This window comes from Aethalodelphis obliquidens, unplaced genomic scaffold (assembly GCF_003676395.1).
Source record: "Aethalodelphis obliquidens isolate GAN/ISIS:26980383/991018 unplaced genomic scaffold, ASM367639v1 scaffold5, whole genome shotgun sequence".
Lineage (NCBI taxonomy): Eukaryota > Metazoa > Chordata > Mammalia > Artiodactyla > Delphinidae > Aethalodelphis > Aethalodelphis obliquidens.
In genome coordinates this window covers 39,517,339-39,545,172 of record NW_020837949.1, presented here as the reverse complement: position 1 = coordinate 39,545,172, position 27,834 = coordinate 39,517,339, and the positions used below count along the sequence as shown (strand labels likewise).

General features: G+C 37.1%; 1 long non-coding RNA gene and 1 other non-coding gene across 2 annotated transcripts in view; one reads left to right on the top strand and one right to left on the bottom strand.

The window, feature by feature from the left end:
* The first annotated feature begins 477 nt into the window (after nucleotides 1-477).
* The window catches only part of LOC113618219 (uncharacterized), a 149,186-nt gene continuing 121,829 nt past the window's right edge, over nucleotides 478-27,834 (top strand). Inside the window, exon 1 of the long non-coding RNA XR_003431928.1 lies at nucleotides 478-831. This is a non-coding gene — a long non-coding RNA (uncharacterized LOC113618219). The remainder of the gene's footprint in view (nucleotides 832-27,834) is intronic.
* On the bottom strand, nucleotides 4,857-4,963 carry LOC113618612 (U6 spliceosomal RNA). The gene has a single exon (XR_003432049.1). It is a non-coding gene; the product is annotated as a U6 spliceosomal RNA (small nuclear RNA).

Here is a 27,834-nt window from a genome sequence, read left to right as displayed (position 1 = left end):
TCCTAAGTCAGAGGGATTACTTGGGGAAGTAATTGTTGGTCCTGTGAGGTCACTGAGTTTTAAGAACATATTGGGATTGGATACAGTGATGATGATGATAATAATAAAATAACAATATCTAATAGCTAATACTTATTGAAGCTCACCATGTACAGGCATGTACCATGATTGCTTGTATGAATGTACTTGATCTTTACAATAACCCTGTAAATCAGGTATTATTATTTCCATATTACGAATGAAAAAACTCAAGTTTGAAGAGGTTAGATAACTAGCCAAAGTCACACAGAAAACATATATGGCAAAGATGGAATCTGAATGCGTGGATTCAGAGTCCTCTCTTTCTTGACCCCCATGCTATATTGTGCCAATCTCCTACCTGGAGCATAAGTACAACTCCAAAAAAGTGTTTGTGCATGCTCGTGTGTGTGTGCATGCAAGGGAGGGCGTATGCACACTTGCTTGTGCATGTGTGCACGTGTGTATATGAGTTGATAATGGTGATAGTACTCTGTTAATGTTGAAAGTGAAGGTGATACAGCTCTGAAGAGAGTGAAGGTGAGAAAATAAGCACCATTGTTAAGCTTTATGCATGTTACATTATCAGCATAGCAACTTGTACAAGGAAACATTTTCACTTCTTTTTTAATAGATGAGCTATCAGAGGATCAGAGAAACAAGAACCTCACCCTTGGATAAGGCCTTGTCCAGGCAGTGGCAGCGAGACTGGGAGGAAAAATCTCACCCTGCTCCTCAGGGGTAAAGCTGACAGCTCTCCTGGAGGTATACAGGAAGGCATTCTGGCTTCCATGCGGAGATCCTCTGTACAAGGTATGTGTGTGTTCCCTTTGTGGTTGGGAGGGGACATCAGCCAAGGGAAGACATTGGGTCAGTCTAGGACTATGTAGTCTAAGGCTAGAGTTGCCAAGTATTGCATGGGAAATACTTATACTGAAAATTATTTGTTGTTTTTTGAAACTCAGATTTAGCTGGGTGGGTGTTCTGTTTTTTGCTCAATCTCCCAACTCTACCTGTGGTATCTAAACCCCTGTCAGAAGTGCTGAGCCAAAAAAAAAAAAAGTGCTGAGCAGATCACAAGAGCAGAGGGGCACTGCCTTAGACTTTGTGAATCCCCATACAGATTCATCAACTGTTCATTTATTCATACATCATTGACAGAACCATGACTACCTACCAGGGTCAGGCAGCATGCTAGGTTCTGAATGAGACTGTGAATGTTCACTCCCAGGGTTTACAGTGTCTAGTACAGAGGTTCTCAAATTTTAGCATATATTAAGATCACTTGGGAAGCTTGTTTAAAAAATTCCCTAGAGATTATAACTCTAAGAGTAAAACCCTGGAATTTGTGTTCTTAATGAACACTCCAGGTGATCTTGAGGTAGGTGGTTCCAGGAGCAAACTTTGATAAGTACTGGTCTAGTAGATGGAAGGAGACTTCATCCAGAAATTACAAGTATAAATAAGAAATACTCCTCAGTCAGACTTATATACTGGTACATTGTGTGATTTGAGTTTCTCTAAGGTATTAATGCAGATTATAGAGTGTTGTATTCTCCACATTACTTTTTTAAATGAAAGTGTCTTCTGGTAAGATATAACTAAGTGTGCTAGCAAGTGGGAATTGGCTCTTGAAAAGAGAGATTGTCCCCAGATTTCTGATCAGAGCCTCAAGTCAAGTGAAGTATGACATTCTTATAAAGTAGCTTAGACCTCTTGAGCCACAGTCAGTTCTACACCATGGTTATACATGAAAGCCTTGTTTCTGGAAGGAAAAGGTTCACTGTTTCATCATGTTAAAAGCAAGGACCTGTACCTACACTTTTTCAAACCAGTTTTTTATTTCAACATAGTGTTTGTGGTACTGATAGGGTATGTGCAGGCATTTCTGTATTTGTTGTTGAACACCCTGACTGCCGAATCCTCTATACAAAGTCAAGTCAAAGCAGTGAGCATTCTGGGAGGAATACCAACAACAAATTGTAGTAATCCAGCCTTGTTGTTATAAAAACATGAATCAAAAGCTCAGCGTCTTGCTGAGACAGCAATTGTCTTAACCTTGTTATACTCTTGAGATGGTAATACGAGGTCTTATCAGTATGGTTGATATGGCTCTCAAAGGAAGGATGAGGGTCAAAAATGGCTGGAATTTATCATGGAGAATATTGCTTTGTGGGATATCCAGCTATAGAATTGTGACTACCTATTAAATCCTCTATGAAGTAAGAAATATATGGTCCACTGCCTGCAGGATAAGAGAAGGGGAAGGAGGTGGAATCAAAAGTGAAATAAAACTGGTCAAATGAGATGAAAGTCTGCTTTCTTAATTTTCAGCCATAGGCATCAGTGTTTGAGATTACCCCTTAGGCAGCTTCTGATTGAGTGGGGATAGTTCCATGACATGGAAGATTAAAGGTTTTCTGGGTGACTGTATTTTAAATGATGAAATCTTTTCAAAGAGATTTTATTTTTGTAATCAAGTCTAGGCTGTGTTCATGTGAAAGCAAGTTATAAGTGACCCAGATGATTAACAGCATTTAAATAAGTATATAGAATAAAGCTACTGTGATCTATAGTTTCTATTTTTTTTTCAATTTGGGCTTTTTTTTAATGAAGTTCTTTTTTTTAAGACTTATTATTTATTTATTTGTTTTATTTATTTTTTTGACTGCGTCGGGTCTTAGTTGCGGCACACGGGATCTTCGTTGAGGCATGCAGGATCTTCTGTTGTGGCACTCAGGCTCTTCATTGTGGTGCATGGGCTTCTCTCTAGTTGTGGCGTGTGGGTTTTCTCTTCTAGTTGTGGCACGTGGGCTCCAGAGCGCGTGGGCTCTGTAGTTTGTGGCACGCAGGCTCTCAAGCTGAGGCATGTGAGCTCAGTAGTTGTGGCGCACAGGCTTAGTTGCCCTGCAGCATGTGAGATCTTAGTTCCCTGACCAGAGATCGAACTTGGGTTGTCTGCATTGTAAGGTGGATTCTTTACCACTGGACCACCAGGGAAATCCCTCAATTTGAGCTTTATATCTAGAAAGAAGTTTCTTAGAAAATTCTTAGAAAGAAATCAAACCAAGACTGATACCAAGAAGACAGCTTTCTTTAGGAATTGTCATTAGTGTTCAGTTCCAACCTCATGTCCTCCAGGAGGAAGGGCAATATGCAGAGTGTGCAAAAACCTGGGCTTTGAAGTGAGAAAGACCTGGACATGAATCACAACATTGTCACTTCGAAGTTGTGAGACCTTGAGCGAGTTACTTACCTCTCTGTGCCTTGTTGTTTTTTTTTTTTTTTTGCGGTACGCGGGCCTCTCACTGTTGTGGCCTCTCCCATTGTGGAGCACAGGCTCCGGACGCGCAGGGTCAGCGGCCATGGCTCACGGGCCCAGCCGCTCTGCGGCATGTGGGATCTTCCTGGACTGGGGCACGAACCCGTGTCCCCTGCATTGGCAGGCGAACTCTCAACCACTGCGCCACCAGGGAAGCCCTGTGCCTTGGTTTTATTAGCTATAAAATGCAGCTAAGATCAGTACTTGCTTCATAAAGTCTTTGTGAGGATGAAATGAGATATGTAAAATGCTCTCTACAGTGCCTGGCACATGGTATGTACTCTGTAAATATTAGCAGTGGAGAATTTGAGACTCCCCCCAAAATTGCACCTCTCTTTTCCTACCCAGGTTGTGAATAATTGGGAATTTTAGAAAAAGAAAAGAAACAAGAAAATATCACCTTATTAGTTATAGAGAAAGGTTGGAGAACGCAGTTTAGTTTGAAAGATAAATTGGTCTGCTAAATGTACCCCAGAATTAGTAGACTCACCCTGCCTGTTATAGCAGTACCACCTGGGCCAGCCTTCCCAAGGAAAGAGAAAGAAGAGCAGAACATGCTTGTCCCTCCAGGAAGCTCTTTTTCAAGAATGGCAGAACTGAATTGAGTATGTCCAGATATTCTTTTCAAAGTAAACAGAGACATCGTTCTATATCACCAGGGCCTGAGTGATTAAAAGGTCAGAAGTGAGGGGATGTGTTAGATAAAAGTCTTCTCCATGAAAACAAAGACTGAGGAGAAGATGTTCCTGTCTAACATAAAAATGTTATCAACATCATCAATGATTCATTTCCATTATACTTCATTTAATTCAATATTACCTCCTAACTTTATATTTTCAAATCATACCATAGCTGTATTAGTTTCCAACCACAAACTTAGTAGCTAAGACAATGTAAATTTTTTCTCATACAGTCCGGAGGTCAGAAGTCCATAAACTAAAGTCAGGGTATTGGCATGGCTGATTTTTCTGGAGACTCTGAGGGGAGAATCATTTCTTTGCCTTTTTCAGCTGGTAGAGGACACCTGCTTGTGGTTCTTTCTTTGCATCATTCCAACCTCTTGCTTCCGTCCTCATATCTCTTACTACTCTCTTGCACCTACCCATATAATCCAGGATAATCTCCTATTTCAGAATTATCAATCACATGGGCAAACTCCCTTCTGCCATGTTAAGTAGTAAAGTCGAAGGTTTCAGGGATTAGGATGTTAACATTTTGGGAGAGTCGATATTCAGCCTATCACAATGACATTTTTTTTTAACATCGTTATTGGAGTATAATTGCTTTACAATGTTGCGTTAGTTTCTGCTGTATAACAAAGTGAATCAGATATACGTACACATATATCCTCATATCCCTCCCTCTTGCATCTCCCTCCCACCCTCCCTATCCCAACCCTCTAGGTGGTCACAAAGCACAGAGCTGATCTCCCTGTGCTATGCAGCTGCTTCCCACTAGCTATCTATTTTATATTTGGTAGTGTATATATGTCAATGCCACTCTCTCACTTCGTCCCCAAAATATGGAACGCTTCACGAATTTGCGTGTCATCCTTGAGCAGGGGCCATGCTAATCTTCTCTGTATCGTTCCAATTTTAGCATATGTGCTGCCGAAGCGAGCACCACAGTGACATTTTGATTATTTCATTTTGCCTTGTAGCTATTTTTCTTGTTTCTGTGTACAGTATTCTTTTTAATTTCCTGAGTCAGGTTGTAAGTTCCTCAAGGATAGATATCAAATCTTCCATGTTTTTAATATGTTTACTACTTCATTATATTGTGTGTTTAAAGTAAAACGATGCTCATAATAGGCACTCAGTAAAGCCTACTGATTTAAATACTCTTGAATCACACAGTCTTTAGAATGGAGACACGGGTCTGGTCTACGTATGTTCCAGGAGAAACAATCTTAGCTTTGACTTTGGATTCTACGAACATTCAGACTACATAAGAGACAATGTAGACGGAAGCATTAGAATGTAACTTGTTTTCCAGAATTCTCACTGTTGGACTGTAGACAGGCTTTGGGACAGTCAGTTAAGTGTTAAGATTTACTGGAAATCCGTGGGATTGCTTCGGCCACACTCTCCTTCCTTCTGATAAAGAAGAGAAATATTGCGATTCTTGTGAGTGGATGTGAAAACTTACCCTGCACAATTTAACTGGCTCTCCCCATTAAACTTTGGAGGGAGGAGGATTATTATACAATGGAATTTGTTTCTGATTTTTGCTGCAGTAGTTAATAAGTAGTGTACTGTGACTTGAAATGAATATGGACACAAAATAATTCTCTCAGACATAGGTACATCTCAAATGCATGGTGGTTCATCACTTACGGGTTGAATTAGAAAATTATGGAGACCAGTATGTAATTTTAAGGTATTCAATTTACATTAACAGATATCTAAATGAACCATAGAATTATCTCTGAGACATATAGCCCAATTCATACTCATAATTTTAAAAGTTAGCAATGCTATATAGTAGCCTTGCATATAATATTTTGGTACATAATTAAGACAAAAGATTATCTTTGTGCTTAGCCCTCAAAATTTGCAATTGACCTTTTGTACCTGACCTGTGCTACCTTCATATCTTTCCTCTCCCTCCTTGAGTTTTCCTCTCTAGAATGGTAGAATCTGAATTGCAGAACTGGAAAGGACCCTAGAGGCCATCTTGTCAATTTGGATATTTTACAACTGAGACCATAGTTCTCAAAACATTAATTGACTTGCTTAAGGTCACACAGCTATTGGCAGAGCTTTATTAAAAACTCAGTTCTCCTAATTCTCTGTAAAGATTTTTCCCCCTCTACTTAGGTAAGATAATATAGAAGTATAGAGGAATAAGAGAAATAATCTAGTAGTAAAGCAATGGAGGGTGAGAGGATTCTGGAAATACTGTGGCTTAAAGGAGACACAGTTCTCAGTCAACTACTTTCTAGAGCTTATCATCTGTTAGAGCAAGAGGAAGAAGGATGTGTCTGCCTTGGGGATGAAAATAAGGCCAACGTGAAGGAAATCACAAAAAGAAAAAAGAAAAAGAAAAAAGAAAGCAGGCATGGCAATAGTAGAAACTATGTTAATAATAGGAAAAGAGGTATGTAAAGTTGAAAGTAGTAATCAATATAGGGGAATCTTGCAATAATAAAGTGATAAATTGAACAGTTTATGAAGAATCTGAAAACCACACAATGAAAACACCCAAAGACCACATAATAGCTAAATATAAAAAGATATATCTATTAGATGTGCAAGGATAAATTACAAAACTACAGTTATAATGGGATACCTTAAAATACCCATTTTTAGAATTATACGAGATTATAAGGGAATTGAATAATGATATCAAGACATTTTCTTGTATAGAGAGAGCAAGACAAAAAGAAAAATTCAGAAACATATATCTCTTGAATGGAGAATATAAAATTTTTTTCTATGTCTGTGGAAACTTCACAAAAATAGATGTGTAATTGACCACAAAGCAAATCTTGACAAAATTTTAAAAGCAAGATTTTTACAGACTACTCTCTCTGACCATGTTAAAATAAGAGATAATGAAATAGTGATTTTCTTTTTTCCTCCAACCCCCAACCTACTTGGAAATTAAGAATGCACTCCTGGTTAGCCCATGGACCAAAGACCATATGAAAACTGAAATTACAAACTATCTTAAAAACAGTAAAAAAATGATGAATATCAAAACCTACAGGACAGCAAAAACTCAGAGAGAAAATTTATAGCCTAAATTCCTTTGATAAGTGGTAAAATAAAAGGGAAAGAGGATGGAAGATATTTGAAACTCCAAAGAAAATTACTGATTTCCAAGCAAAGTAAACATACCAAAATTGATAAAGAAGTACAGACCTAGAGTAAAACAATTATGAGTGAAGAAGTGAAAAAGGTGATTAAAGTTATATCATTAAAAAAAAGCATTGTGAACCCTTGCACATTGCTGGTGGAAATAGGAAATGATGCAGGCACTAAGGAAAGGAGTGATGGTTCCTCAAATAATTAGACATAAACCAAATGATTCAGCAATCTCACTTCTAGGTATATACCCCCAAGAAATGAAAGCAGGAGCTCAGAAAGATAGTTGCATACCAATGTTCATAGCAGCATTATTCATAATAGCCAAAAGGTGAAAACAACCCCAAATCCATCAACAGATAAATGAATAAACTAACTTGGTATACACATACAATGGAATATTATTCAGCCTTGAAAAGGAATGAAGTTCTGATTCATGCTTCAACATGGATGAACCCTGAAAACATTATGCTAAGTTAAATAAGCCAGACATAAAAGATGTATATTGTATGATTCCACTTATATGAAGTACCTAGAATAGGCAAATTCATAGGGACAGAAAGTAAAATAGAGGTTATCAGGGGTTGGAGAAAGGGTAGGATATGGAGTTATTGTTTAATGGGTACAGAGTTTCTGTTTGTGATGATAAGTTTCTGGAAATGGATAGTGGCGGTGGTTGACTAACATTGTCGTTGTACTTAGCGCCACTGAATTGTACATTTAAAAGTGGTTAAAATGGTAAATTTTGTTATGTATATTTTTATCACATTAAGAAAAATGTATCATGACCAGTTATTTTCCTGAGTTCTAACTGATCTCAAAAGAACAGCTAAGGCTTCCCTGGTGGCGCAGTGGTTGAGAGTCCGCCTGCCGATGCAGGGGACACGGGTTCATGCCCCGGTCCGGGAAGATCCCACATGCCGCGGAGCGGCTGGGCCTGTGAGCCATGGCCGCTGAGCCTGCGCGTCCGGAGCCTGTGCTCCGCAACGGGAGAAGGCCACAACAGTGAGAGGCCCGCGTACAGCACAAAAAAAAAAAAAAAGAACAGCTATTTCTCGTATTACTTAATTTACACAATAAAAAGATGGAAATTTCATCAAATCATTTTTGAAGACAGCACAACTTTAATACCCAAATTTGGCAAAAGTATTTCAAAATCAAAAACTATAAACCAATTACACATATGAATTTAGATACACTAACATTAAAAAACTTCACATAAAATCTGGCTTTGTATTAAAAGAAGATTTATTAAGACCAACTAGAATTTATCCAGAAATGCAAAGGTGGTTCAATATCAGAAAAATCTTATTGTAATTTGTCTAATCAACAAACTAAAAGAGGAAAAAAACCTTATCATTTTAAGAGAAGCTGAAAGTATATTAGATAAAATTTCGAAGGATACCCTAGGGTAAAATATGAATAGAGTGAAATTACTTTTAAAACCTTGAAATCATGTCAATTGAAATCAGGAACTAGATGGAAATGCTCATTATTGCTGTTAATACTCAACAGTTTTGCAGTTATAACAAATGTTATAACATGGATCATTTGATAAAGTGCTGGAAAGGAAGAGATTAAATCATCTCTTTTTCACTGATGAATATGATTATATATTTAAAAATGCCAAGAATTCTAACACAAGAATAGTATGAAGAAAATAATTGTGTAGATAAACAAGTAGAAGATGAAATAGAGTAAACGAATAGATTTTCTCTCAGTTAACAAAACCTAAAAGTAAAAATAGGGGAAAATCCATTAAAATAACAGTACAAGCATAAAGTGTTTAGAAATACATTTACCAAGAGTAGAATTTTACAAAAACACTTATAAAATCTTTGAGTTATACAAAATAATATTTAAAAAAATGGAAAAGACACAATATTCTTGGAGGGTGAGATACAATAAAAATCTCAGTTCTGTTAAAATTAAAATAAGAATTCATTGCAGTTTTAATTAGACTCTAGAGAATTTTATTTTGAGAGGGATTTCATAAAATAATCCAATATGAAATAGTAAATGCCTGAGAATATTCATGAAAAATATAAAGAAGAGCTGGGATAAACTACCTACCTTATCATCATTAGAAATACAATAGCCATTGTAATAAAGATCAATGTGACGTTGTGCTAAAACTAGGAAACTAGGTAAAAATTGGTTAAATGATTCCAGTGTATATGAGAGTTCAATATATGATAAAGTTAGTAGTATTTCAATTCAGTGAGTAAAGGATGAATAATCAACCTAGGAGATGAAGGAACAAAGAATAGAGATAAATATTTCATAGAAGATAAAATCCAAATGGCCAATGAACATTTGAGAAGATGCTCAAAATTACTGGTAGTGAAAGAAATGCAAATCAAATAAAAATTAGTGTTATTTACACCCATCAGAATGGGAAAAATGTGGAAAGAATGATAACAGTTATTGCTGGTTGTAATATGAGGAAATGGGTACTTTCATATATTGGTAGACAAATGGAATTTTGCAGTCTTTCGGGAAAGCAATCTGGTACCAATTTATTGAAATGAAAAATACATGCATTCTTGATCTGTAGTCCTACTGCTGGGAATTTATAGTAATACAAATTACTATATAGTTGTATATAGTAATAAAATCACCAGCTTATAAAATTGCATGTACAAGGATTATGTACTACAGAATTTTTCAGTAGGGTAAAAATACAGAAAGTTGGAAATATAATAAATGCCCATTAATAGGGAAAGCTTGAAATAAATATTGGTTTGTCCACATTGTGGAACATAATGCTACTATGCATCCATTAAAAATAATAAAAAATAATAAAAACTAGAACTATACTAGTTAATTTAGAGCAATGTACTCAAGGCATTTTTTAAAGAGAAAAGTAAGTACATAGGAGTGTGTATAGTATGATACAAATTTTATAATCAATTTCAAACTCCTTATCAATGCAGATATATGTGTATATGCTTGTATGTATGTGTGTGTGTGTTTTGTGTGTGTAATTACATGAGCCTGAAATAAAGCATGGGGGTACAAACACAGGGTTGTTAACATGGGTTACCAGATCGACTGGAAGAAAGGTCAGTAAATCTGGATGAGTTGGAGAGAATTGTTGGAAAGAGGTGAAATTGGAGGGAAGCAGAAAAGGGGGGGGTAGATAATTAGCTTTTTCTTTATACATCTTCGTAAGTTTTATTTATTGCAGCAAGCATGTGTTAATCCATAGTTTGAAAAAATATATATAAAAGGAACCTTTAAAATATTGTTTAGATTAAATTCTCTTTGATATTGTAGTTAGTTGAATGGTGGCCTCCCTAAAGATATGTCTACTCAGACCATGTGAATGTGATCTTATTTGGAAAAACCATCATTGCAGATGTAATTAATTTAAAGCTCTCCAGATGTTCTCATCTGGATTAGGGTGGACCCTAAATTCATGACAAGTGTTTTCATAAAAGAAAAGAAAGGTAGAAGATGTGAAGAAGAGAAGGCCATGTGAAAGCTGACGCAGGAACTGGACTGAGAGCCACAAGCCAAGGAATTCCAAGAGCCACCAGACGCTGAAAGAGGCAAGGAACAGAATCTCCCTAAAGCTGCTGGAGGGAGTCCAGCCCTACTGACTCTTGATTTTGGCCTTCTGGCCTCTATAATTGTGAGAAAATACATTTCTGTTGTTTTAAGCCACTAAGTTTGTGGTAATTTGTTATAGCAGCCCAAGGAAATTAATACAGATACTAAACCTTTATTTCAGTGGAATTTTTCTGTGAATTCCAATATGTAAAAGAGTTAGTCAGAACTGTTCTGGCTCTTGGATAGGATGTCCTGCCCCACCTGCCCCATCTCTGTGTCACCACAGAGACACAAGGCCTCCTGGAGCACAGCTGGAGCACCACTGGTTTAGCCCAAACCCCTTTCTGTACAAATGAGAAGAGTGAGGCTTGAAGAGTACCCCCACCTTTTGACAAGCTAAGCAAACTCAGGCAACTTTATACCCCTTTCTTAATTTCTCCCTTGGAAGGCCTGGGATCGTTGTGAGTTCTTTATCACAGTTGGGTATAGTTCAGTCAACTCTTCTCTCAGCAGGACATTGATAATGGCATTTTTTTCACTTTTCACAAATGCATTTTGCTACCACACAATCACTTTTGTAAAGTTTTATTAACTTTTTTTCCTGTTTCCTTTGGAAAGAATTTTGCATAACCCACGAGTTTCTTGCTGTAGATGCCTAGATATGCATCTTTCACTGGAAGTATGTATCCCTGATAAATTCTTAATTCTGTGTCTCTGATTCATCATATGACTACACTAAGCTGAGAATTCCCCTCACATCACTGCATGCAAAAAGCCCAGGACGGAAAAATGCTTGAGAAAGCAGGGCATTAGGGGTGCAGAAAGAATGAGTGCACCCTGTGTGAAATCAGGGAAGAGGGAAAAAAGTGCTGAGCAGCTACAATTAAGGTTCCATGTCACACAATATGCCACAGGATTCCTGTAGAATGAGGTATACATTTTTCCCCAACCTGGATGCTTCTTTATTCCTACCAAAAAAGAATTTTCCACCTTCCTCAAAACAGCATCACAAGACAACTGAGGCTGAAAAGGTTCTGAAGAGCTAGATGAGGTGCAGAGGCATGAGAAGGACCATTTTTAGGTAACATCACAGCCGTCACCTTGCAAAGCTTATATGGATGTCTTCCAGAGTTTCAGCTCAAGATATGTCTTGTGCATTGGAGAACAGAGTTAGCTGAAGCTGAAGAAATAGTTTACAAAGACCTTCTACTTGACTCTTTAACAATCACACAGATATTGTGAGAATTTTCAACAGTAGGTTTAAAAAACCATGATTGTTACATATTGGCATGGGGAATGTGGAAAGCAAGGTATGAAGAAATGATGCAGAATCAGGATGATCAATACAGAAATAAACAAAAACAAATGTGGTGGAGCTTTTCCTATTTATCACAACTAAGGGGTTTTATATATTTATAATGAAGAAGGGCACAGATGATACCATAACCATGCTGGGTTTATTTGTAGTTTTTGATATATATATAAAAACATTTGGTGTGGCACATATATACAATGGAATATTACTCAGCCATAAAAAGGAACGAAATTGAGTTGTTTGTAATGAGGTAGATGGACCTAGAGTCTGTCATACAGAGTGAAATAAGTCAGAAAGAGAAAAACAAATACTGTATGCTAATGCACATGTATGGAATCTAAAAAAAACGGTACTGATGAACCTAGTGGCAGGGCAAGAATAAAGATGCAGACATAGAGAACAGACTTGAGGACACAGGAGGGGACGGGGAAGCTGGGGTGAAGGGAGAGAGTGGCATTGACATATGTACACTACCAAATGTAAAATGGATGGCTAGTGGGAAGCTGCTGCATAGCACAGGGAGATCAACTTGATGCTTTGTGATGATCTAGAAGGGTGGGATAGGGAGGGTGGGAGGGAGGCTCAAGAGGGAGGGGGTATGGGGATATATGTATACATATAGCTGATTCACTTTGTTGTACGGCAGAAACTAACACAACACTGTAAAGCAATTATACTCCAATAAAGATATAAAAGAAAAAAAAAGAATGAAAAGGCAGTTCATAAAATCAAGGGGAAAATAAAATAAATGACCCTAATTGCACATTGAGTTGATAGCTTAATTATGCAGAGGTGTGTTATTTTAAATGGTTTGAAAATACAGTAATTCACCTATATGTCTCTGGTAGGATATACCTAAGAACTGCAATAACAATAATAATATTTTCACTAATCATATATTTGATATTGATCTTATATGAATATATGGGTGTGTTAAAAATGGGGTAAAGCAAATAAGCAATTATGCTATTGTCATTAAGAACTAAGATTTTTAGCATAAAAGGAAAAGATTCAAAATAAAATCACAGAAGTTTAGCAAAAAAAAAAAATTGTATTTGGTAAACTGTTTACAATTTCTATTCCATTTCATAATGTGGGTTCAGTCCTTTTTGTTGGGCTTTTATATAGTATAAATATGTCCCAAATATTGCATAGGACATATTGTACTTCCACTAATTTTTAAAAAATATTTATATGAAATTCAAATTTAACTGGGCGTTTTGTGTTTTTATTTGCTAAATCTGGCAACCCTATTCTAAGAAGTTGTTTGTGTCTTATTTTTAAGACAGAGAGCTTTCCTGCTTCTTAGATCTAAATGAAATCACCTCATTGATTCTACTATGTTGCAGTCTCAAGGGATCTTCCAAATTTTTGGCAAATTTACAGGAAACTTATATTCTCAGAGCTCTCCACGTCTTTGGGTTTCTGCATTCTTGCATACTATACCTGTCCTACACCTCCTCAATCTGTCGTGATGCTCAGCCCTTTCTTTAGTTTTCATGGACAGCCCCTGCACACCTTGCCACACACGCATACCAGGACTCTTAAGAATTCGGTGTTTTGATTGTTTATTTGGTGGATGGATCAGCATGAGAGGCAATAATAACACCATAAAGTCCTCCTTTCCTCCCCTTCTTTCATCTTCTGTACTCAAATCCCTTCTTCCTGGCAGCCCTCAGACAGCTAAATTCTTCACTGTAACTTCAGGGTCAGCCCTTTAGGCCCTGATGGTAGAAATTGGGAAGGGAGAGGAGCTCACCTTCTACACTAAAAAATTAAAACATTTTTCCCAAGGGAGGTTGATCTCTCTTGAGGAGAAATTCTACCAACTGTGAAGATAATGCATTTTCTCCATCTTATTACATATTTATTATAAGTGTAAAAGCAAGTGTAAAAGCAAGAAAAGCTGGGTTCAGTAATATGTTACATTGGAAAATCAGTGTGAATTCATGTCCTTAAAAGACTTATTTTCCAGCTCTATCATTATTATAAATGGCCCAACAGCAGGGGCACTACTCTAATTTATTATCAACCCTCATGTGTACCCCTAGCACACAAATTTTGATCCCTGGAGGGTAGATGATTCTATGTCTGGTGCAAAGACAAAATGAGATGGATTCAAAACAACTTGTTATTAAGCAGAAGTCAAAGCTGCTTCTTGAAACATCATGGTAGAGCTTCAATGACAAAAAAGCCGGCAAATAAGGACAGAAGTAATAATGCTAATGGTTCAATTGGAACAAGTTAAGCCTGAAAAAAGCCATGAGTTTACAATAATACTCAAAAGAGGAAACACAAAGTGTGCAAAGAGGTACTTGTAATATAAAAAAAGAATAATTCCAGAAGGATCTTTGCATCTTTAAACAATTTAAACAAGTAGGAAATTGTTGACATGTAACATTTTATTCTCTGTTTAGCATATATTTCCATATGTTCAGCACATATACTCGTTTGTGTAAAAAAGAAAAGGAACAAAGATATATAAATGAACCAATAAGACACAGGATTTCTGCTCAATAAGGTAGACGTTTTTCTTGAGGTAGAAATGACTGGGAAAAGAGGGCATACTAAATACTAAAGGAGGACTAGAATTAATGGTCTTATATAATAATGACTTACAAGGTTATTAACATTGATTACAGCTATGGCATACAGGCATACACCGTGGCCATTACAAAATGGGGTGTTTCAAAATTATAAATGATCCAAATGTTCTGAGAGGAAAAGCACAAAAATTCAATCCCTCATCTCCTAGGAGACAAAGTATCTACTTATTATGAATAAATCCTTATGAACTTTAATAAAATAGTAATAAGAAATATGTATATTTCAGTACTTGAAACAAACCAGGTCAATGTATCATAATATCAAGGCAATGGCATAGGGACTTCTGGCTATGAGAAACTTAGGGAAAGAAAAGTCTTCAAAAATTAAAATTTATATAAAGACAGGGATACATGGGTATCAGGATGTAATGAGCAAAAGAAAGTTTGATATAAAAAGGCAATCAGCCTGTTGCAGAGACAGAAGTTTGCTTTATCTTGGACCATACAACTAAGTGTCACACCACAAATGTAAACGAACAGCCAGAAACCTGGATTCTGGTATTCTAAATTAGCATTGTTTTTCTTTTAGATCTGGAAAAACTTTTTTAAATCCCTGGAAAGATTGTAAACATTGGTTCTGGTAAAGCTTCAGAAAGCTTAGGAAGGTATAAATTAGAACCCTGAAAAGATGTAAAAATAAGAATTAAAGCACATTTCATTAATGGTATTAGTGCTTTTGCTACTAGTATTATTTTAAGATATTGGGCATTATGAGTATTGTGTTTCTGTATATTTTTCTTGCTGTTTAGGGTGTTTAAAGTATCCAGAAGAATCAGTCACACTAAGTTGCTAATTGCAGTTCAAATTATTTAAAGGAATTTAATCAATCAACCTTAAAATAATTAAATGTCCACAAAAATGGATTTTCCAAGTTTTGTTTTTTAGATATGTGGATCTAATGAATTAAGCATTGAGTGAAAGGAACCATTACAGTTGAACTAAAATAACTCCTGAGATGTAATTATAAAATAATTTTGTTCTTGTCTTTTGCTGTTTCTTTAAATCTGTTCTATAAGGCTAGTTCTTCTCCTGTCTCTGTTGAAAATAAGGGCCAGATCTGTGGTTTCTAGTCATGGTTGCCTTAAGTTCAGACACAGTCTTCAGTTAATAATTAAAATGTCCATTCTCATGTACTAATCAAAATTCTAAACTTAAATTTGAAATTTCTCCCTATTCCTAACTTGAACGAGGTTGGAATCCTACAATTGGGAAAAGATGTGGTTGGTTGCCTCCTTAGCACTTCCATTTTTCACCTTCATCCCCTTCCCTTGATCTGGCTAACTAACTGCACTTCTGACCCCTTTGTAGTCAGGGTATTGGAAGGGAAGAGAAGGACAAAGGTAGGAGAGTCTCAACCGACTGATGCTATCGTTAACTGGTCCATGCTGTCTTGGACCATTAGGAGATTAAAGTAGGCGCCTTCTCTTTTAAGAGTACTTTAGAAACCCTCCCCTACCCCAATTATGGGGACATATTACCTGAAGTTCTTTTGACCCTACCAAGTGCATCTCTATTTTGCTTTCTCAGCCCTTTAACATTTCTCGATATCTTCAAATTCTCTCTGTTATTGTCAACTACCATGTGGTTTTCTTGGGTGAGACTTAAGACGACCTCACACTAGGTTTCCTATGTGTGTGCCCCTCACATCTGGTCCATGGAAAAGCATTTATGCATTATTTACTCTGAATCTAAATTTATAAGCCAGCACCAACTCTTTTGCTCCATTGTCAAAACGGCAAGCTACCTTCTCTCTCACGCTTTAGATTTCTTACCTGTGACTCAGAAACTTGTCAATTGTGTCTCCAGAATGCATATGACACATATAAAGCCCTCTAAGTGGTCTTGAAACCACTCATTACATTCTCATGTCCCGTTGGGAGTGATGGGTGGGAATTGTGGCACAGTTTTCCCCGAAGAAATCTTCCCCTCCAAATTCTTTTGGAATATGCCACTCCTGATCTATTTAAATCCTTCTAGCGAGTTTGTGGTTAAAGGACATGTGAATAGTTTCTTGAAACAACCTTTTGAATTCTGTGTATGGTCTAATGCCTCCTTTGGAATACAATACCTATTATATGATTTTGTTTCTGCCAAACTTCCATTTTAATATGTAGTAATATAAAGTACACCTTTTAGTGAGTGTTCTGCTCCATGCACAAAACTTTCTCTTCATTGGAGATGCTTACAACAGTAAAGATCTGAGTTAAAGGACTCGGGATATTGTAAACATCTGTCAATAGCTACATAAACTGGGTAGACATCCAAGTGAGAACTACAGTTAATATTAAGGAACATTGAGCAGATTAGCAGCTCTACTTAGCAGTGCTTGAATAAGACTTTTTCCTAATGTTCCATTGGCATGGTCTTTTATGTTTCCTATTAAGTTATTACTACTGGGAGACCAAGTTAGAGCTACTTAAGGACCTTTCATTGGTGGGAGGGATCACAGGTCTTAGTTGTTAATTAACAGCACAGGAGTGCTCCTGTTTCCTTAGGTCTGTAATGGAAATCTTGGCTTGAAGCCTTAGCAGCTTTACTGTTAGAAAGGAACCCTGAGGTATCAGGTGATTTCTTTCCATTTTCAAAAGCATTTATGGGCACCAAGTAGATATTTTTTCCCTTGAAGATGACTTTGTCAGTGTTTAATAATATTTACTTCAGAATCTCCTTAGTTTTTTTAAATTAAACATGAAGATTTCTAGTCCCCGCTCCACATAGATATGAATCCGTAAAACTCTAATGGGCCCCAGGGGTCAGCATTTTAAATTATTACTGAAGCTGATCTAAGGGACACACTTTGACTTAGAATTCTCCTTTCATGAAAAGTCCATGGACCTAAAGGGGCAGACAAGCCACCTCCCATATCCCCTGTCACAACTACGTGAGATTGACTGAAAACTATCCTCCACTTGGTCAATATAACTAATCCAGAGGGTTATTTGCCACTGAAAATGCCCTTTTCTTTTTTCAATGTTAGAGCCATGAGGCAGAAACCGACCCCAGGAAAGTATCCCTGCAGAAAACACCACTTTAAAGTATCCTCCTTGGACAATTGGAAAAGGAACCTAAGCTTTGGAAAATCATTTATCTTCTTTTCTGACTTTACTCTCAGATCTCATTGATGTTTCTGTCTTGTTTAATATTAGCTGTGACAGGTAAGTTTTGCAGATGTAATTGCTCGTAATGCCAGTGTTGATGTCCATCATTGACTCAGCATCATGGGAAAAAGAACTCTGGATACATCAACCATTACCCTGTTTGCCTTTTGTTTGATGTGGAATCAATGGTATATGAATCTCACAACGTTTATCTTCTGAAACACAGATGCTAGTAGCTTTGACTTCTTTTTCATTGCTTTGACAATCTGTCATAGACTGTGAGGCAGCTTTTAACTCTATGATGCCAAACAGAAACTGCCTGAGAATTGGGGTGACCTGGAACAACCTGGTATCTTGTCAGTCTAAGAAACCCATCCTGTTGCCACAAACTGATTCCTGCATTTGGGCATGTTCCCTTATATGTTTTTTACTTCTAACCCAACCTATTACTTTATCCACCACACATAGATACGTTATGCTCTTCCTCAGATTTTCTAGGCACAGTCCCTACCTGAAACTTCAGCTGCTCTTTCATCTCAGTCACTTCTGCTTTGGACAGAGATAAAGTCCACTCAGTTCTGTCCCCTAAGACAACAGAGTCAGTCTTTTGGTTAGTCATTTACTCTGGGAGGGCTAGGCCCTTCCACTTGGCCACACTGAGCCACCAGGCTGTTCAGGATGGCCAACCAGCCACATGCCGGGTTTCTGGGCCTCCTGCCACTTCAGGACTTGGTGAAACAGCACTCTCCAGGGGTAGACTCTGCCATTCTGAGCAGCTGCCTGCCAGATGATAAGTCCAGAGTGCATGGGAGTTAAGTCCCCAAGGGATAGCCATTGGGAAACAAGTCAGGAGGGAGCAGGCAGATAGATTCCTTTACCTCCCTACCTTGTATCGGCTATTTCAAGGCACGGCTTCTCTTTGCATTTGGTCCAAAGAAGACTCCTGTTTAAGTAGCCAGACCTACTAATCACGCTGCACCGTCTTTCTCTGCAGCTTATGGAGAAGTGATAGGCCACATCTAAAACCTCACTTCACATTGGTTTATAGCCTTTTTTGCTGACTTCCCTTTCATCATCATTCCTGCCTTGTTTCACACCTCCCAAGTAAAGCATCAGCACTTTAATTCTTGTCTCAGGCTCCACTTTCTAGAGAGCCCTGGCTAAGATCTGTGGAATTTATAATAGCCTGGGTCTTTGGAGTGGGTTGTGTACTTTTCACAGCACCTAGGATGTTTTCTGATTTACAGCCCAATTAAGCAAAACAAACCTTTTGAATGTCTACTTTGTTTTGGAAAAACATTTGTAGGGCTAAATATGACACAATGCACACACATACATTAGAATTTATTTCTAATCATGAAACAACTGAAATACTTAAATTTCTTGATTGTCATTAGTTGTAAGGAGGGAAACGTATGCTCTAAGTGGTAAATATAATCAGGTCCTTTATTTATGTATCAAGATTTCATTTTCAGTGAGTGATTTTGGTATATTGTGCTGTCCTTGCTGCTCCTGGCACCATGGAAAGCTACAGGTAGTTACCTCAGTGCTCCGTTTTCTTCTCCTGATTGAAATCTCATGTAAGGTGTTCCTCTTTGTAATGAAAATAAGGACAATTGAGCAACCAACAAGTTATAAACCTAATTTTCTCCTTAAATAGAACTTGGGTTTTTTTTTTAGAATTGCAACTGATGGACCTAACAGAATACAATAACGACTTTCAAAAGAATAATTTGTTTCTGCAGGGACTCTGGAGTGTAACAAATCGAATGATCTTTCACCACAAAGAAAGTAATTTTTTAGGCAAAAGGTTAAAGGCTGGGGAGAGGAGAAATTCTGCATTGTAATTATTTACATCAAATTTGACATGTAGTTATAAGATCGCACTTACAAACAATATCTTTTCTATTTCTCTTTAACTCTTGCAAATATTTGCCATTTTTAAGTGAATTGCATTTCATCCCCACTGAGAATCAATGACAACGTGTATTTATCAACTTTAATGGCTGAGCTTGATTGTTCTATTTTACAATCATTCCAATAATAGTATTTTTAGAGAAAGCAGTGAATTAGCTTTCAGTTTCTTTCAGTCTTGAAGCTGAAACAGGCCAATAAAAAGGTAAGTGACAGGATTTGACAATCAGAGCTTCTACATTTCAACTTCAAACTATCACAAACGACAAGAGCAGGGCTTCATCTGACCCCATATGTACTGATGTAGACATACACATACCCACGTACATTTGTTTTTTGTTTTTTAAACATCTTTATTAGAGTATAATTACTTTACAATGGTGTGTTAGTTTCTGCTTTATAACAAAGTGAATCAGTTATACATAGACATACATCCCCATATCTCCTCCCTCTTGCGTCTTCCTCCCACCCTCCCTATCCCACCCCTTTAGGTGGACACAAAGCACGGAGCTGATCTCCCTGTGCTATGCAGCTGCTTCCCACTAGCTATCTGTTTTACATTTGGTAGTGTATATATGTCCATGCCACTCTCTCACTTCATCGCAGATTACCCTTCCCCATCCCCGTGTCCTCAAGTCCATTCTCTACGTGTGCGTCTGTATTTCTGTCCTGCCCCTAGGTTCTTCAGAACCCTTTTTAAATTTTTTTAGATTCCATATGTGTGTGTTAGCATACGGTATTTGTTTTTCTCTTTCTGACTTACTTCCCTCTGTATGACAGACTCTAGGTCCATCCACCTCACTACAAATAACTCGATTTCATTTCTTTTTATGGCTGAGTAATATTCCATTATATATATGTGCTACATCTTCATTATCCATTCATCTGTCGATGGACACTTAGGTTGCTTCCATGTCCTGGTTATTGTAAATAGAGCTGCAATGAACATTGTGGTACATGAATCTTTTTGAATTATGGTTTTCTCAGGGTATATACCCAGTAGTGGGATTTCTGGGTCATATGGTAGTTTATTTTTAGTTTTTTAAGGAACCTCCATACTGTTCTCCATAGTGGCTGTATCAATTTACATTCCCACCAACACTGCAAGAGGGTTCCCTTTTCTCCACACCCTCTCCAGCATTTATTGTTTCTAGATATTTTCATGATGGCCATTCTGACTGGTGTGAGGTGATAACCTCGTTGCAGTTTTGATTTGCATTTCTCTAATGATTAGTGATGTTGAGCATCCTTTCATGTGTTTGTTGGCAATCTGTATATCTTCTTTGGAGAAATGTTTATTTAGGTCTTCTGCCCATTTTTAGATTGGGTTGTTTGTTTTTTTGATATTGAGCTGCATGAGCTGCTTATAAATTTTGGAGATTAATCCTTTGTCAGTTGCTCCATTTGCAAATACTTTCTCCCATTCTGAGAGTTGTCTCTTCATCTTATTCATGTTTTCCTTTGCTGTGCAAAAGTTTTAAAACTTCATTAGGTCCCATTTGTTTATTTTTGTTTGTATTTCCATTCCTCTAGGAGGTGGGTCATAAAGGATCTTGCTGTGATTTTTATCATAGAGTGTTCTGCCTATGTTTTCCTCTAAGAGTTTTATAGTGTCTGGCCTTACATTTAGGTCTTTAATCCATTTTGAGTTTATTTTTGTGTATGGTGTTAGGGAGTGTTCTAATTTTATTCTTTTACATGTAGCTGTCCAGTTTTCCGAGCACCACTTATTGAAGAGGCTGTCTTTTCTCCATTGTATATTCTTGCCTCCCTTATCAAAAATAAGGTGACCATATGTGAGTGGGTTTATCTCTGGGCTTTCTATCCTGTTCCATTGATCTATATTTCTGTTTTTGTGCCAGTACCATACTGTCTTGATTACTGTAGCTTTGTAGTATAATCTGAAGTCAGGGAGCCTGATTCCTCCCGCTCTGTTTTTCGTTCTCAAGATTGCTTTGGCTATTCAGGGTCTTTTGTGTTTCCATACAAATTGTGAAATTTTTTCTTCTAGTTCTGTGAAAAATGCCAATGGTAGTTTGATAGGGATTGCTTTGAATCTGTAGATTGCTTTGGGTAGTAGAGTCATTTTCACAATGTTGATTCTTCCAACCCAAGAACATGGTATATCTCTCCATCTGTTGGTATCATCTTTAATTTCTTTCATCAGTGTCTTATAGTTTTCTGCATACAGGTCTTTTTTCTCCTTAGGTAGATTTATTCCTAGGTATTTTATTCTTTTTGTTGCAGTGGTAAATAGGAGTGTTTCCTTAATTTCTCTTTCAGATTTTTCATCATTAGTGTATAGGAATGGAAGAGATTTCTGTGCATGAATTTTGTATCCTGCTACTTTATCAAATTCATTGATTAGCTCTAGTAGTTTTCTGGTAGCATCTTTAGGTTTCTCTATGTATAGTATCATGTCATCTGCAGTGACAGCTTTACTTCTTCTTTTCCAACTTGGATTCCTTTTATTTCTTTTTCTTCTCTGATTGCTGTGGCTAAAACTTCCAAAACTATGTTGAATAATAGTGGTGAAAGTGGACAACCTTTCCTGTTCCTGATCTTAGAGGAAATGGTTTCAGTTTTTCACCACTGAGAACGATGTTGGCTGTGGGTTTGTCATATATGGCCTTTATTATGTTGAGGTAAGTTCCCACTGTGCCTACTGTCTGGAGGGTTTTTATCATAAATGAGTGTTGAATTTTGTCAAAAGCTTTTTCTGCATCTATTGAGATAATCATATGGTTTTTCTCCTTCAGTTTGTTAATATGGTTTATCACATTGATTGATTTGTGTATATTGAAGAATCCTTACACTCCTGGGATAAACCCCACTTGATCATGGTGTATGATCCTTTTAATGTGTTGTTGGTTCTGTTTGCTAGTATTTTGTTGAGGATTTTTGCATCTATGATCATCAATGATATTGGCCTGTAGTTTTCTTTCTTTGTGACATCTTTGTCTGGTTTTGGTGTCAGGGTGATGGTGGCCTCGTAGAATGAGTTGAGGAGTGTTCCTTCCTCTGCAATTTTTTGGAAGAGTTTGAGAGGGATAGGTGTTAACTCTTCTCTAAATGTTTGATAGAATTCGCCTGTGAAGCCATCTGGCCCTGGCCTTTTGTTTGTTGGAAGATTTTTAATCACAGTCTTAAGTTTAGTGCTTGCGATTGGTCTGTTTATATTTTCTGTTTCTTCCTGGTTCAGTCTCGGAAGGTTGTGCTTTTCTAAGAATTTGTCCATTTCTTCCAGGTTGTCTATTTTATTGGCATATAGTTGCTTGTTGTAATCTCTCATGATGCTTTGTATTTCTGCAGTGTCAGTTGTTACTTCTCCTTTTTCATTTCTTATTCTATTGATTTGAGTCTTCTTTCTTTTTTTCGTGATGAGTCTGGTTAATGGTTCATCAATTTTATTTATCTTCTCAAAGAACCAGCTTTTAGTTTTATTGATCTTTGCTATCAAGGGTCTTTTAAAATTTTTGCACCTTTGGGGCAGAGAAAGAATTGATAAGTTTTCTAAAGTAAGTGCTCTTAGAAAAGAGCAGTCAGGGCCCAGAATCTGGAAGAAGTCTGTCTAAAGTTTAGGCAAGCCAAGGGAAATATTAAGCCCTTCTTAAATGAGTAAAGTTGGGAAAAAATCAAGGGAGTTCTAATATGACTGGTTTTTCTCCTCTACAAAACAGAAGTCTAAATCCAGGTTCCTTTGTATATGAAGCCACTACATACTCGGCAGTTTGGATCATCTGCTTTTATCACATTTCAATATCATTTGATGATGATACTACTATGAAAGATATTTAATGGGAATTCTGTAAATATTTAGCCTATATTTTGATGGAAAAGGAAGTGCTCCGTAACTATATGAGAAAAGATTTCAGTGTTTTACAATTCAACATGACTAGCTCCTCATATAATAACAAACTGTCAAAAGTAAATTTCTTACTCAAGCTGAAAGCAAATAAAAGGAAGACAGCAAGAAACAACAGCTGCAGGATTAAAAGTGATTTATTATTTCACTAAATGATCACTTCAGGAAGCAATAGTGATTTCTCTGGTATTTGGGTGGTTTTTGCCTTGTGGGGAAGCCAGTGTGAAAATGGCAAGTCTTTAGGAACTGAAATAATACCCAACGATGCCTATTTTCATCATTTTTTGTTTATTTCTGTTGATGAAAATGACAGCTAGAAATTTAAACAAAGATCAGATGTGAATATTCTGGAAGGAAGAGTAATTTTTCCATAATTCTTCATTGCTCAGTTTTTACTTTGGAGAAATTTCAGAATACAAGGCCAAAAGAAAACAATTGTTTCACAAAAAAAAACACAAAAAAATGTGGGAACATTCCACATTCCAAGGGGCAAGATGTAAGGTCTCATGTAATCTCAGCTTTTATTTACTTGCATTGGACATGGTAAGCACTGCAGAGGTACTAATAGTGTTTAGTGGAGAGAAGAGATATATTTTGGACACTGAATTAAAATGTGGTGCAATTATTAAGACCAGTTTTCCTTCTGAATAATTGGTTCAATTTAGTGAAGCCATATTTGCACTCAGTTCAGAACTATGTTTTTTAATGTAATTGCATTATATATCTCTAAGAAACATCATATAGTAAACTGATGAAATGTATTTTACCCCAGATGGCAATACTAAAGTCCTTAAGCAAAATTCAGAAATCAGATTTTACATGACATATAGTTATACTCTGTCTACAAAGGGGGCTTATAATACAAAGTGGAAAGAACATTGTGTGTTTCCCCTCATGGGAAGAAAGTTTAGATTTTTTTAATCTCATGTTCTCCCCCATCTTAAGTGTAGGATTCCATTCAGATATATGGGCAATAAAGAAAGTAAGTAATAATAGATTACTGAACAATGTCTAATCCTTGGACTGGTGGAACAGAGCCTTTTCTCAAACTTCTGGCTGCTTCACTCTGTGTAAGTGGTTGGACACTTCAATCATCACCAAATAAAAAGGCAACATTTCCTCTGATGATTAATCATTTGGGCCTTAGCGAGCATCAGAGACAGCCTTTGAGACATTTATTCCCTAAGAGCTCCCAACATTAGCTGTAATATTGTATTAATATAATAGTCCCCATGTTCTTACTATTTTTCATGGTTTCCACCTGCTCTTTACATAGTGCGGCTGTTTGAACTCACAGTCTTCCTTCTCATTTGCACTCACGGCCCCACCCTTTTTGCTCATTCCCTTTGGTTTCCACTTGACAGGTTTTCTGTGGCATGTGGTGGGTGGGTCAGCAAGTAGAGCACTTGCCCCAGTTTACTCAGAAATTGCTTCTAAATCTAGGATTGTGAGTTCTTCCCAAAGTTAGCAACTTCAAAATTCAAAAGTGGTCATTCATTATATGATAGCTGCTGAACAATAATTTAGTCTGAGACTTTGTTCTGACAATCTGTGTCCCTGGGACCACCCATTCTTCCCATCCATGATTTCCTAGGTGGCCTTCTTTAGGTCACAACTCAAGGCCCACTTTGGTATTTCTGAGGTTAATACAAACCTCTCACACACATCTATACTACATGTTCTTAATAGCAAGTTGAATAATTGACTTCTTAATTGTATATTCAGTGCTATCTACATGAAAAAGTGATAACTTCATTGAGAAAGTAATATGAGGAGGAAAAGAATCTATAAAAATGAGTAAATGACCAGTAATAATTTAGGAAACATTTTTGTCTCTCTCTAATTTTTCATGTAATACAACTGCAATAAAACCAGAGAAGGGAATCAAAAAACTAGATATGTGTATCATAAACTCTTTGTTTTAAATCCACTTCCTAGGAAGCAATCTTTAGTAGTAGACTTTTTTTTAGAAGACTTTTTTCATTTATTTTTGTTCAGGATGATGACAGTTTAAGGAAGGTAAAATAATATGTGACGTTGCATGTGCTACCTGTAATTTTTTGTTTTTGTTTTTCTTTTTAGTAAAGGAGAAGTAAGTATAAAGAAAGCCCTGATCAAAAGATGAAAACATTTTCTGAGATTTCTTTGATACTTAGCGTCAGATACCCAGCTCTGCTTTGTTTTCCGGGGACTCCAGAAGGTGATCAGCTGATCATGCAAGTGACCTATCTAGCTATAACCAAAGCATGACAAAACTTCTCTCCAGGAGAAGCATGTTTTCTCTATTACATTGCTGCACTAAAGGAAGCCCCATGGCAGTCCTAGTTCTTGGCTGGTAGTTTTAAATGGCCTTAGGTCAGACACAAAGGCAAAGAGATTTGACCCAGCAGTGTGAAGGCATCAAGTGAGGGAGTATCATGCTGAACAGAAATAGAGAAAGAAGTAAGGATGTCTTTACCCTAAAGCTCCCAAACTTGGAACCAAACTTTGTGCCTTGTAAGTGTGTGGATTTGGCTCACTGAAGCTGAAGTTCAGTTAGCTGTAGGGCAGAGCTTGACAGTGATTGTGTAAATGACCACAGGGTCATGCAGTAATCCTTGATTTAGTGGAGAAAAGATGGAGAAGAAGCAACGATTAAAGACGATCTAAGCGTTCTGCAAGTGGGAACATTCCACATTCCAAGGGGCAAGATGTAAGGTCTCATGTAATCTCAGCTTTTATTTACTTGCATTTTTCTTTCCATCAACACCCCATACGATTATTTTATTTATTTATTTATTTTTTTGCGGTACGCGGGCCTCTCACTGCCGTGGCCTCCCCCCTTGTGGAGCACAGGCTCTGGACGCGCAGGCTCAGCGGCCATGGCTCACGGGCCCAGCTGCTCCGTGGCACGTGGGATCTTCCTGGACCGAGGCACGAACCCGTGTCCCCTGCATCGGCAGACGGACTCTCAACCACTGCGCCACCAGGGAAGCCCCCACACGATTATTAAATGTCTTCTGTGTGTCAGTTGGAATATAAAAGGCACATTTCTCTGAAGATATTATTTTGTGGTTGAAAAGGCAAGGATTATGTTCAATAAATTAATGGGGAAATATAAAAAAATTAATGGTGTAAGGACTCAGAGAAAGAAAGACGCTGCAGTCTTTGGGGATTTGATGTGTGTGTGTGTGTGTGTGTGTGTGTGTGTGTGTGTGTGTACCAGATATTGCAGTAAGTACAAGGATATTTAGGGGTTCATGAATCCCCTGAAATTGTATCAATAATTTTGGGTATATATACACATTTTATAGGCACATTTTTTCTGTGAAAGAAGATCCATTACTTTCTAATTCAAATTCTCAAAGTAATCTATGTAAAAAATTTTAAGGACCAACTACTGTTTTAAAGGCATCTGTATTTATGAAAAATTTTAAATAAATTACTGGGAAGGAGAATATTTTAATTTGACAAATAAAGAGGTATATTATCCCATTTTATTTCAAGCATTATCTTATATTTCAGGAATCAATTATATAAGTATAGAGTATTAAGCATAACTTATAACAGTTATAAGGATAAATTGAGTTGTTCCATAAATATGAGCCATTTCCAACCACCTTTGCCTTCTTGGACCAATAAGCCTCTAATATTTCTATGTGTGTTTCTGTCATTTGGGTCTTTGTAGATAGTCAAATCATGCTTGTTTGAATTTGACTAACAGGTTGATCGACTGACTGAAAAAACTGAGTAACTAATTATGTTACTTGGTTTGATGAATCATCTTATGCTCAAATCCCTCCTGAAGCTAGTTTTATCTCTCTGGTTGTGTTTTTTGGTCATTTAACCTGTTTTTGAGTAGGAGGTGGAGAAAGGTGGAAAAGATAAGTTGATATTGCAATGGTAAGCTGAAGTATTTAGTTTCACTGCCCAGAGCTCTTTTATTGATCCTTTGTCCACCCAAACATTATTCAACAAATGAATAAGTTTAAAATTAAGTCAAGGCATCTTGAAAACTAAAGCTGAGTCATCTTTATAGTCTGTGGAGTATATTTATGAGAGTTGGAGAATCATACTGCCAACATTAATTGAATCATACTGCCAACATTAGTTAATTCCTCCTTCTGCACCTTCTGCCATACTGGTCAACTCCCCAAGCCAGTGCTCAGCTTATAGTTTCCCCAGTATACTGGTCTGGGGGAAATTATGGCCGTCAAAAAAATTAGGTTGTGCTTTTAACACAGCTGGTTTTACTTCTCTTCAATGTGAGAGGTTTGAGCTAGCCATGAATGGGTGAAGGAAGCATATAGCAACAGTCAAAAGCCAACTGAATGTTGCCTGAAAACATGGGAC